General features: G+C 41.6%; 1 pseudogene; it reads left to right on the plus strand.

Moving 5' to 3' along the window:
• The first annotated feature begins 6484 nt into the window (after positions 1–6484).
• Positions 6485–9839, plus strand: LOC123486971 (annotated as a pseudogene).
• The last annotated feature ends 3065 nt before the right edge of the window (positions 9840–12904 follow it).

Genomic DNA, 12904 nt, shown 5'->3' on the forward strand with positions numbered 1-12904 from the left:
ATTGAGCTGTTTTGACTCTGCACAGGCTGATCGTCAACAATGCCTGTTGATAGTAAAACACAATAACCCAATCAGGGTTGTGTTCATTGCGCCAAACAGATGAAAGCGGACTGAGACAGGGAGGGACTACCTGGACTTGTCCAATAGGAAACAATAATGTTCGATAATTTCAGTTGCAAAAAGTTTTAAAGATTTCCTTTGAGTGCCATAATGAACACAACCCAGTTGAATGAAGACAGCAGCCAGTGTCAGCCAGGTGCTGTGTAGCCTACATACCCGCTTCCCTGTGAAGCCTTGGCAAATGACCTTGGTGTCTTTGTCAATGTAGAGGTGCTTCCTTGAAGCAGTATAACAGTTCCCTTACCCCATTTTGCTGACTGCAAATGGAGACAGAAGGAGAGGAAAGTGAGACCACACACACAAGTGATAATACCAAAAAACACTTGTCAAAATGCACTTTCACATCATGATGGAAAGGGGGAGAAGGATTGGCCATCTAGGAGACATAGTCCAGCGTTGTTGCCTGAGCTGTTATGTCACATGATGTGCCTCTGATTGCTTTAAATCCAATTAAACAGACCTGAAGGTAGGCCCAGAGCCTGTTCCAAAACCTACAGTACACAGTAGCAACTGTCAGTAGTCAAACACACATACACTATGTAGGCCACTATGCTTGGATAATGTATTTTTGCTGCCCATTGTGCTTTTTCTCTCATGATTGATATTGAAAGGAAGATAAGTCTATGAATGGCATTAGTCTGTGCAGTTCTGTATGGCAGTCATGGTGAGATTATTATTTCACAAAAGGCAGGTTATAAATAAGGGAAATGAAACAAATGACCATGAATGTGTAATCTACAGAAATTTGTGAGATTCTGAAATTGCACACATTTGGAAATTCTGCTATTTGCCCATGGAAGGCTTGCTTGAACAGAGGGCAACAACATGGTCGCATGTAACGTTAGTTTGCTCGCTAACGGTTAACACTTCATGTTGTCGTTTGTTCTCCATTTGTTTTGTTGTTGTTTTGTTGACTTTGAGCATTGAACTAAACTGCAGCAGAAAATCAATAAAATAACATTGACAGGCACTGATAGGCTACTGACTTGGCCTCCCGAGTGGCGCAGGGGGCGGCGCACAATTTGTCCAGGGTAGGGGAGGGACTGGCCGGCAGGGATGTAGCTCAGTTGGTAGAGCATGGCGTTTGCAACGCCAGGGTTGTGGGTTCGATTCCCACAGGGGGCCAGTATGAAAAATAAATAAAAAAGAATGTATGCACTCACTAACTGTAAGTCGCTCTGGATAAGAGCGTCTGCTAAATGACTAAAATGTAAATGATTGATAAGGTTATCATCAGGCTTCTGCTCAGGGGCAGCTGGTCCACAGAATTGGCCAAGAACCCTATGAGCTTTTGACCTATGCTTTTTCAATGAGCTTGTCAATGTGTAGCTAGCAGATTGTAACAGGCTAACGATGCTACATTAGCCGTTACGATAGGTACTGTTTGGCGTAGCACAGAATTTGAAACCAACCTTAACGATACCATCTTCGTTCTCGATTCGGCCAAACATGTATCGCCAAGGTTGGTCGAAAAATTCTGTGCTACGCCAAACATGAACTTACCTATTCTGTAACGGCTAATGGAGCATCACATTAGCCCGTTTCAATAGCCCATTGCTGGTGTAGAGCAATGGAATGCTAAAAACAATGGCGAAAGAGAAGGGACAGAATTGATGGGTGACTTTAAAGTCATTTCATACCAACCAACCAGTGTTGGGAGTAGTGAACTACATGTAGTTCAACTAGTAATTTAACAAATGTTGCAGTATCTTGGCGGCAGTTGAACTACATTTACATTTTAGTCATTTAGCAGACGCTCTTATCCAGAGCGACTTACAGTTAGTGAATACATATATATATTTTTTATACTGGTCCCCCGTGGGAATCGAACCCACAACCCCTGGGTTGCAAATGCCCGGCCATTCCCTCCCTACCCTGGACAACGCTGGGCCAATTGTGCGCCTTCCCATGAGTCTCCCGGTCACGGCCGGCTGCGACAGAGCCTGGATTCGAACCAGGATCTCTAGTGGCACAGTTAGCACTGCGATGCAGTGCCTTAGACCACTGCGCCACTCAGGAGACTAAATTCAAATCTAGGTAGTGTTGTCATTAGTTAATTACTTTTTTGCCATGTGGCAGTGTAGCTAACTACTAAAACTTCAGTACTTTTTTGGCAAAACGAAAAGAAAATGGGTTAAGTAGGCAATCATTTCCTTTCTTTTTCGGCATCAGATCTACCCAATTCTCACTTTAAACATCGTTTGTGTTTAACTGGCTAAAAACACATATTCTGTTAACATATCATCCCAAAGTGATCTGTTCTTGCAATTTGTAGTTTGGATGTACTGTAGTGAACAACTTTTTCAATGTAACTTTAGTTAAGTAAACAATTTCTTAAGTTAAGGTACACTAGGTAGGCTTCTTTCAGTGTGAAGTAATTGGTAGCTTGGTAAACTCTTTTCAGAGTACTAGTAGTTTCCCCAACACTGCAACCAACATAACAGCCTGTAGCTCCTTCCATATAAAGAGATAAAAATCACAAATTGAAAGCTTTACTGGTTGTTTGCAACCTAAAATACAATGGGGAGTAACGTTAGGTAGCATTAGTTTACCAAGTGCCAGCTACCAAAACAACTAGGGCTACACTGACAGTTACGTTATAGTATAGATAACTACATGTCCTAATCTCATTTATAGAATTGACATGCTAAATATACAGCCTAAAGGACAAGCACGGTCAAAGTTCAGTAGTTCGGACTGTGGCCTAGAAATTGATGCGCTATCAGCATGCTAAAAGAGTTAGCCAATATAGAGGCACGAGCGCTGCTTGTCATGGCTATCCTGTGAGCAAGAAACCCCAAATTCCGTGCAAAACGTGCTCCGTGAAGCGCTTAATTTAGCTGAAACTAAACAATTTAAAGAATGTTTAGGAAAACACATATCTGTTGTTATACTTACAGAGCAGCCGGGCAAACAACCTACTATGCGACATCTTCGGTCATTCACCAATGACACGGGAGGCTATGGACCTAAAAGTAAAAGGCAAAGGGCTGACTATAAATATGCCCAACTACAAAACATGTTGCAAACATGGCAAAAATGTTTGAACTTGTTCAACCGAGATACCAATTAAATATGTTGTTATTATACCAATTATTTAAGTCACTGACAAAAATAGTACAACTAATGAGACGGACATTTCTCCAGGCAAAGATTCAAGGTTGGCCTAAACAGCAAAGAATTCTGGATAGTGGAGTTCAATCACTTTCATCAACAACTCGGATGAGGCCTGCATGCCTCAAACACTAGAGGGCGTGTTATGCCCATCATAGAAATCCCAAGGGTAAAACCTGCTATGGAAATGTGATTCTTACACTGAACAAAAATATACATGTTTTTACTGAGCTCCAGTTCATATAAGGAAATCAGTCAATTGAAATGAATTCATTAGGCACTAATCTATGGATTTCACATAATATAATAATAATAATATAATATATTCCATTAAGCAGGCGCTTTTATCCAAAGCGAATTACAGTCATGAGTGCATACATTTTAACCCTCCCGTTGTCCTAGGGTCAAAATGACCCGCCACTGTGTTGAACCAACTTTATTAAATTTTTATATTTTTGGGATCATTTGTGAGAAGGAGGCAGTGAGACTTTAAAGAAAGTATCACTGCCTCCTTCTCACAAATGATCCAAAAAATATAAAAATTAAATAAAGTTGGTTCAACACAGTGGCGGGTCATTTTGACCCTAGGACAACGGGAGGGTTAAGTATGGGTGGTCCCGGGAATCAAACCCACTATCCTGGTATAGCAAGCATCATGTTCTACCAACTGAGCTACAGAGGACCACATGACTGGGAATACAGAGATGCATCTGTTGGTCACAGATACCTTTAAAAAAAGGTAGGGGCGTGGATCAGAAAACCAGTCAGTATCTGGGTGTGACCCCCATTTGCCTCATGCAGCGCAAAACATCTCCTTCGCATCCAGTTGCTGGATATTGGCTGGAACTGGAACACGCTGTCGTGACACGCGATCCAGAGCATCCCAAACATGCTCAATGGTGACATGTCTGGTGAGTATACAGGCCATGGAAGAACTGGGAAATGTTTCCGCTTCCAGGAATTGTGTACAGATCCTTGTGACATGGAGCCATGCATTATTATGCTGAAACCTGAGATTATGTAGGCCGCGGATGAATGGCACGACAATGGGCCTTAGAATCTCGTCAAGGTATCTCCGTGCACTCAAATTACCATCAATAAAATGCAATTGTGTTCGTTGTCCATAGCTTATGCCTGCCCATACCATAACCCCACTGCACCATGGGGCACTCTGTTCATAACGTTGACATCAGCAAGCCGCTTGCCCGGTACAGTTGAAACTGGGATTCATGCGTGAAGAGCACACTTCTCCAGCGTGCCAGTGGCCATCAAAGGTGAGCATTTGCCCACTGAAGTCAGTTACGACGCCAAACTGCAGTCAGGTCATGACCCTGGTGAAGACGATGAGCATGCAGATGAGCTTCCTGAGACGGTTTCTAGCAGTTTGTGCAGAAATTATTCGGTTGTGCAAACCCACAGTTTCATGAGCTGTCCGGGTGGCTGGTGTCAGGATCCCGCAGGTGCTAGAAGCCGGATGTGAAGGTCCTGGGCTGGCGTGGTTACACGTGGTCTACGGTTGTGAGGCTGTTTGGACGTACTGCCAAATTCTCTAAAACGATGTTGTCTTATGGTAGTGAAATGAACATTCAATTCTTTGGCAACAGCTCTGGTGGACATTCCTGCAGTCAGCATGCCAATTGCACGCTCCCTCAAAATTTGAGACATCTGTGACATTGTGTTGTGTGACAAAACTGCACATTTTACAGTGGCCTTTTATTGTCCCTAGGTCACAAGGTGCACCTGTGCAATGATCATGCTCTTCAATCAGCTTATTGATATGCCACACTTGTCAGGAGGATGGATTATCTTGGCAAAGGAAAAATGCTCACTAACAGGGATGTATACACATTTGAGAAATAAGCTTTTTGTGCGTATGGAAAGTTTCTGATAACTTTTATTTCACCTCATGAAACATGGGACCAACTCTTTACATGTTGCGTTTATATTTTTGTTTAGTATAGTTGGATTCATAAGGAAATAAATTCAACTGGAAATGGAAAGTACAATGTTATAACCTCCTGAGTGGCGCAGTGGTCGTAGCCGGCCGTGACCGGGAGACCCATGGGGCGGCGCACAATTGGCCCAGCGTCGGGTAGGGGAGGGAATGGCTGGCAGGGATGTAGCTCAGTTGGTAGAGCATGGTGTTTGCAACGCCAGGGTTGTGGGTTTGATTCCCACGGGGGACCGGTATGAAAAAAATAATAATGTATGCATTCACTAACTGTAAGTCGCTCTGGATAAGAGCGTCTGCTAAATGACTAAAATGTAATTCAGGGTGTTATTATGCCAAAGGTAAGCCTATCTTTATGCCCAGTGATTTTTGCATATTTATAAAAGAGGATACAGGGGTCTGTCTTAATCAATTGCTTTTCCTCTGTGGATTTCCTCTGTGGATCTGTGGATTGTCTTAACCAATTGCTTATCTTCTGTGCATTTTAATGGTCCTTCCATTCATCAGGAGTGAGGTGAAATAACTGACAGGCATAAGCAAATTCCCTGAACGCATCATCATCCACGTTGACTTCACCTCTCTCCTGTGTTTTCAGATTAGTGCAGATTGCAGACAAGCCATTCTGTACTATGGAGAGAGAAAAACCCATCTTTTAAACTTAAATAATTTTCAGATTATTAACTATGTCTGAGACATAATTTGAGATTATGAACGATGCCTGAGACATAGATATATGATTTATGTAGCCCCCCTAAACTTTTTAAGTGGATCCCATTTGTAGCCAACTACCCACATCACACACTCACACAGATAGAGAGAGAGAGAGAGAGAGAGAGAGAGAGAGAGAGAGAGAGAGAGAGAGAGAGAGAGAGAGAGAGAGAGAGAGAGACTGGATGACTATGCAAATAGATACATCCCAGCCTATTGGATTTCCTCTTGAAGTTCTACTCAAACTTTTAAGTATTATTATATGGGTGAAATTATGAGTAAACAAACATTTAACGTTTGCTTAGGAAGGATGAATGAATGAATGAAGCCAATGCACAAATAAATAAATAACAAATAGAATACAATACAATAGCATACAATAGAATGGAATACAATGTATTTTTCCCCAGAAAACATCGGTAGGCTACTTTGTCATACAAACATCACATAGGCCTATGTATCAAACAAGGTTCATGAAATTAGCTAGTTTCTCTTTATCCGAACCATTATAAACTGTCCAATCAGATTACACCAACTCTGCCAACGTTCATTGGCTACATGTTTTAGCGTCATCTTCCGCAATTGCGTCTATTCACCAACACATCTACGCGTCTTCTCTATTTATTTCTATTGCACGGACAATTTGTACGCACCGGTCAAGACTTGAGCTTCAAATATAGCGTAATGACGCAAACGGACCTCAGGAAATATCCAGCTCAAACTAAAACCTGCCTATAGTTTCATTCAAGATGGTTTTAGAAACTATTTCAAGGATCATAAAAATCCAGCTTCCAGCCTACCTCAAAAAGCTCCCCCTTCCGGAGACGATCGGAGGATTTGCAAGGTTAACAGGTAAATGGTTACAATGTTGCAATGGTGAAAACAGGAAAGACAGAATAGCTAATCCCCATGCATGCACGCCTACAATACTAGCCACAGTAGTTTGCCAGTTTTAATGCGGTTTTTCCAAGTTTCTTATAGATTGTTTTCTGTGTGGCTGTTAAAGTGCTCATCCACTTCATATTGAATAAAGTTCCTTACTTGGGTCAGGTCAAGATGATTGAACATTGTAGGGTAGCTTAACAGTGCACTACTTTGAGAAGTGTTCTTGTATTGTTACAATGTATCAGACTCGGAGAGTGGAAACATTGTATCAAGTGTACTGTACCGTAGGTGTAGCCAAACAAGTGTTTCGTTTGTATGTCACCTTGTCTCTCTTGCCTCTCTTGGCTATTGAAGGGAACTAAACCATGTTATTCCATGCATGTGAAACATTAGGCTACAACAAAATCCAGGTTGAGGCTGCCATACTTTGATATACAGGCTACAGTGATGCGTGTTTTACATACTCCTGTGTGCATAAGCAACAAACTCCAAGTTCAATTGATGGAGCTCATTGCTTGACATGAACAAAGTATATGCTATTAGCAGTGATGATTCTTGCTCTCATTGCAGGCCAGCACATTGAGACCAGTCAGTCTATAAAGCAAAAATAAAACCAACTATAGGCCTATTGGCGCTCTAAATGTTTATAAGGCAATAATAACACTTGATGAGAAGCTGCTTCAAGTAAACTGTTACCAACCAGTCACATGTAGGCTAATAAGACTCACTGGATGGCTTTATAAAAGTTCCTTAGTGAAACTGCTGCTGATATAATTTGGTGTCATTAAACAGTGCATCATCAAACCTTTCCTTTGCCTTAGCCTCAAAACACTAAATACACTCTCATAGTATTCCCATAAAGCAGTGTAAATCTAGGACTGCATGCTTACTCAATGGAGAACAGATTCCTCTCAAACTACACCTGAACGAGGCTCCACACTAGCCTTTCTGAGTAGTTGTGAGAGGAAAAGGGTCTGACGACAGTAGCTGTCATTGCACAACATTGGAAAAAGTTATGCCTTGAATTTAAGTATTATGACAAACCCAATGTAAATATTGGCTTTACATTAGCTTTGACAACTTGGAAGAAACGCTTACGCTTGACCTTTGGGATGAACGCTGAATGCATGACTATGGAAAGTGTCAGATTTGGGACCTAAAAATAGCCCTAAACTAGTGGCTGGGGTTCTGAGTTGGGTCTTCATAGCAGATATTCTTGAATGTGGAGATGACATGCCCTTTGCTAAGGAAAGCAGCAGACCTGGGTTCAAGTACCTGGGTTGAGTGTTTTCCCTATTCTGTCTGGATTGCCAGATGGGATGGGTTTTCAGTTTTGGGACTATTCTATTTGTCCATTAAGCCAGGCAAGCTCAATCAAGCACAGAGTACAATATTTGAAATGAATTCAAATAGGATTTGAACCCAGGTCTGGAAAGCGGTGGTGGAAAATTATGGTTTCTCCCATTGCCCTGAGGTGCTCCATACTGAGGATCATTGACATTGTAAACATTGGATTTAATAAGTCTTCGGTAGCAAATCTATAGGAGATGCATGAACATGAAGCGACTGGAATAATTGGCATGGCACTGGAAGCTCAATTATTGTTAATTTCATTGCCGTTCGGTGTAGCTTTGAAGTTATAACTTGCCTGCAGTCAGTAGCATAAGTACTGAGGTTTTTCCACCCCTATATTACATGTCTTTTTAATTTTTTCACTGTCAGGAAAATATGGGAGTCAAGTGAAATGTCCCTGCAGGAATCTAAAGACACTATGGCTGCGTTTAGACAGTCAAAAGACCAATTAGTGGAAAAAATATCAGAATTGGATGCCTGTGTAAACGATGCCTCCACACAGGGAAAGACATTCTAGCAGCTTCAAATATGTGCGCGTCATTAAATTGTTTTGCTCTTTTGTCCGGATTTGATGGTGTTTTTACATTTGCCTTTTGAAGTCGAGATAAATCGTATAATGAGATTAACATCTCTCCCATTAGGCAACCCTTCTTTTTTTAATCAAAAGGCTTTTAATTTAATTGCCATGAGATTCAAAACACAGCCCTCAGCTGTCATAGTCAATGGTATAATCCATGGTCATTGGGGTGCACAGTGATCAGGTTTCCAGACAGTTGTATTCTGCTAAATGGAGACAGCCTATAGAGCCCCACAGTGGAGGTGTCATAATACCATCAAACCTAGCGGTCAAACAGGGAAATGGTTCCAATCGTTTTCCACCATTCATTTTTCCCATAGGGAATTTTAGAACACTTAAAATAAGGGCTGTGTTTCGTGTGGGCCATTACCCTGGCGCGACGTTTTGATAGCCATGTAAACCTCTCTCGGACAAGGTGACTTTCATCAATATATTCCGCTGTATTTACTCTGATTCGAAAATGCTAATTAGCATCAAAGTAGACATCATGCAAGACTACAAATCCCTGCAAGCTTCTGCACGTCATTTTCTAGCCTACACCGTTGCTAAACAGGTATTGTGTCAATTTAAAAATTGCACAAGACAGTTCACAGAATTGTCAATTGAATGAAATGTAGCTAACATTAGATAGTTAATCCAGGGGCATGTAGCATCGGACACTGATACAGAACACCCCAGGTGGAATGTTATGGGAACCGCAGGGGTGGAACAATTGAGGAGATCCAACATCACTGTGTGTGTGTGTGTATCTGCGCCTGTGTGTGTTTTACCTGTGCCTGCCTGTGTGTGTGTGTGCCTGATTTGTTTGTGTGTTTTCTTCCCAGTCTCTGAGTGGCTCCGGTTGCTGCCTCTCCTGGGAATCTTGGCCCTGCTGGGCTACTCACCATCCGGCCCTTCCTGCCCAAGAAGAAGAAGCAGAAGGACAGCCTGATCAACCTGAAGATCCAGAAGGAGAACCCCAAAGTGGTCAACGAGATCGACATTGAGGACTTGAAGAGCACAAACGTCTGCTACTGCCGCTGCTGGCGCTCCAAAACGGTAAATTGGACTAGAGGGAGAGTTGGATGGTTATTGCTAACACTACACCTTCCTAGTAATTTCAGGGCCCATATTCACAAAGTCTCTCAGTAGGAGTGCTTAGGATCAATATTGCCTGATAGATCATAATGAATAAGATTATATGGACAGGGGGAACCTAATCTTAGATCTTTCATTCCTACTCTGAGACACTTGTTGAATACAGGCCCTGATCAGCCTTTATGCGTCCGGGGCCAAGGGAATGGGATAGTGGTTGGCTTGAGATTGGTTTTTAGATCATGTTAGATGCAAAGACATAGCTTAGCAAGTGGTCTTCTAACCTTTGTGAAAATGTTATGCAGATGTCAGCAGTTTCTTTGTCCATTCTCACAGTCTTTGAGGCCAAGGGGAAGCATATGACTGTTAATAAACTGTCAACTATGCAGGGGGGGCTCAAGCTATCCTATCTATAAGCAATGCCTCGTACTGTACGTATCAGCTAATATTAAGTTGTTTCCCTGTTGCAGTTCCCCTGTTTGTGACAAATCACACATAAAGCACAACGAAGTTGACTGGAGACAACGTGGGGCCTCTCATACTCAAGAAGAAGATACTATAATCCATCTTTAACGCTGTGAGGGAGCCGACATCTTACTCCCTTCTCTAACGGTCTTTAGTTCTTTTAAAAAGTGTTTTTGTCTGTATTTTTAGGGCATGGCCTTTTTGTACTCTGCCAAATTGTCTTACTTTTGTTTTGGTAAAAAAAAAGATATGGCGCATACTTTGCTTTTGGTAGTGATATGCTGCAGAAATGTTGGTGGCGAGTTAACTCCTCAAAGATTTTACCATCAACACATCTTATTCTATTTCAACTTGCCAATAATGGGCAATAACTGAGATAGTTTGAAAGGCTATACCACGGAGTAGTGTAAAACCTATCACCACTCCCTCTTATTGTCTCCTTCAGAAAACTTTTTGTATAGTGGCCATTTTCCAGTCTGGCTATCTCTCACTTATAGGTCTCGTTAGAAAACAAGTTAACCTAGGGCTCCTTGGTAGGGCTCGGTTCCAAACTATTGGGACCACATTGAGGGGAATTTAGACTTGAATCACGATTGCAACTAGGTAGCAACTTGCTATTTAGGGTAGTAGTATATTTTGTTAGGTTGAAAGAAAACAACTTTACTTAGCATTTTCAGTCTCCGAACGCGCAAGCTTGAAGTCTTTCACTTGCATACAAACACACTTATAGGATTTGTTTTCTCTGCCATTTCTCTTTGTTCATAACCTTATAAAACATGCCTTAATTCTGTGTTCATACTATATTGTGTGTCCTTGTATTGAAAACTGAAGATCTTAAGACATTTCAGAACATCTTAATTACACAAAACTGCTCCCCTCAAGAAACAATGAACCCATGTTTTTCTACACCAAAATATTTAAGCAATTCATTTTTTTGCCTTTATAGTATCAAACATGTCAGTTGTCGGATTGACTTGGCATTCAGACTGAATGTGTTGCAAGTACTTCTTCAACATGAGATTTGGAGAAGGAATCTGATCCTTTGGTTACTGATCCTTATGTTAAATACCAATTACAGTACATAGATCTGTATTTTCATAATGTTTTACTGGGATTTAGGCCGTGGGACTTTTGTAAAATAAAAAAAGTTCACCTGAGTTTACTTTGTTTCACAAAATGATTTTTGTCAAATGGCAAGAAGACAGACAGGCCTTGAAGTTTTGGGAACTGATTGGACAACTGATTTACAATCATTTGACACATTATATATATTTTACATTTTTCAATGAGTTTGTCTGCACAAAAATGTTCAACAACTATTGTGTGGTGTTTTCACATTCCAACATATAACCTAAGGACGTCAGCAGCACCAGTTACTATTTGCATCTGCTTTCCATTCCAAAACATTGACACTAGGACCCGACCTGTGCACTCTGAAGGTGATAGGAAAATCTCACCCCTTATAATAAGATATTATCACCACATTAAAGATAAGAACTTTGCTTACCTCTAACACAAAACTAAAACATGACTACTACAATACATGATAGTAACTACATCTACGCTGAGTGTTCAAAACATGAAGGACACCTGCTCTTTCCATGACAGACTGACCAGGTGAATCCAGGTGAGAAGCTATGATCCTTTATTGATGTCACTTGTTGAATCCATCAATCAATCAGTGTACTGTAGATAAAGGAGGTGGCAGATTAAAGGGGTTTTTAAGCCTTGAGACATGTGCATTCAGACCCTTGACTTTTTCCACATTTTGTTACGTTACAGCCTTATTCTAAAATTGGTTAGATAATTATTTTCCCTCATCAATCCACACACAATACCCCATAATGACAAAGCAAAACCGTTTTTTTTAATTTTTTCCCCAGTATTATTCCAAATAAAAAACGGAACTATCACATTTACATAAGTATTCAGACCCTTTACTCAGTACTTTGTTGAAGCACCTTTGGCAGCGATTACAGCCTCGAGTCTTCTTGGGTATGACGCTACAAGCTTAGCAAACCTGTATTTGAGGAGTTTCTCCCATTCTTCTCGCAGATCCTCTCAAGCCTTGTCAGGTTGGATGAGGAGCGTGTCGCTGCACAGCTATTTTCAGGTCCCTCCAGAGATGTTCGATAGGATTCAAGTCCAGGCTCTGGCTGGGCCACTAAATGTCATTCAAAGACTTGTCCCGAAGTCACTCCTGCGTTGTTTTGCCTGTGTGCTTAGGGTAGTTGTCCTGTTGGAAGGTGAACCTTCGCCCCAGTCTGAGGTCCTGAGCACTCTGGAGCAGGTTTTCATCAAGGATCTCGCTGTACTTTGCTCCGTTCATCTTTCCTCGATCCTGACTAGTCTCCCAGTCCCTGCCGCCGAAAAACATCCCCAGCAGCATGATGCTGCCACCACCATGCTTCACCGTAGGGGATGGTGCCAGGTTTCCCTCCAGATGTGACGCTTGGCATTCAGGCCAAAGACTTCAATCTTGGTTTCATCAGACCAGAGAATCTTGTTTCTCATGGTCTGAGAGTTCTTTAGGTGTCTTTTGGCAAACTCCGAGCGGGCTGTCATATGCCTTTACTAAGGAGTGGCTTCTGTCTGGCCAATCTACCATAAAGGTCTGATTGATGGAGTGCTGCAGAGATTGTTGTCGTTCTGGAAGG

The sequence above is a fragment of the Coregonus clupeaformis genome, unplaced genomic scaffold (genome assembly GCF_020615455.1).
Source record: "Coregonus clupeaformis isolate EN_2021a unplaced genomic scaffold, ASM2061545v1 scaf1389, whole genome shotgun sequence".
NCBI lineage: Eukaryota > Metazoa > Chordata > Actinopteri > Salmoniformes > Salmonidae > Coregonus > Coregonus clupeaformis.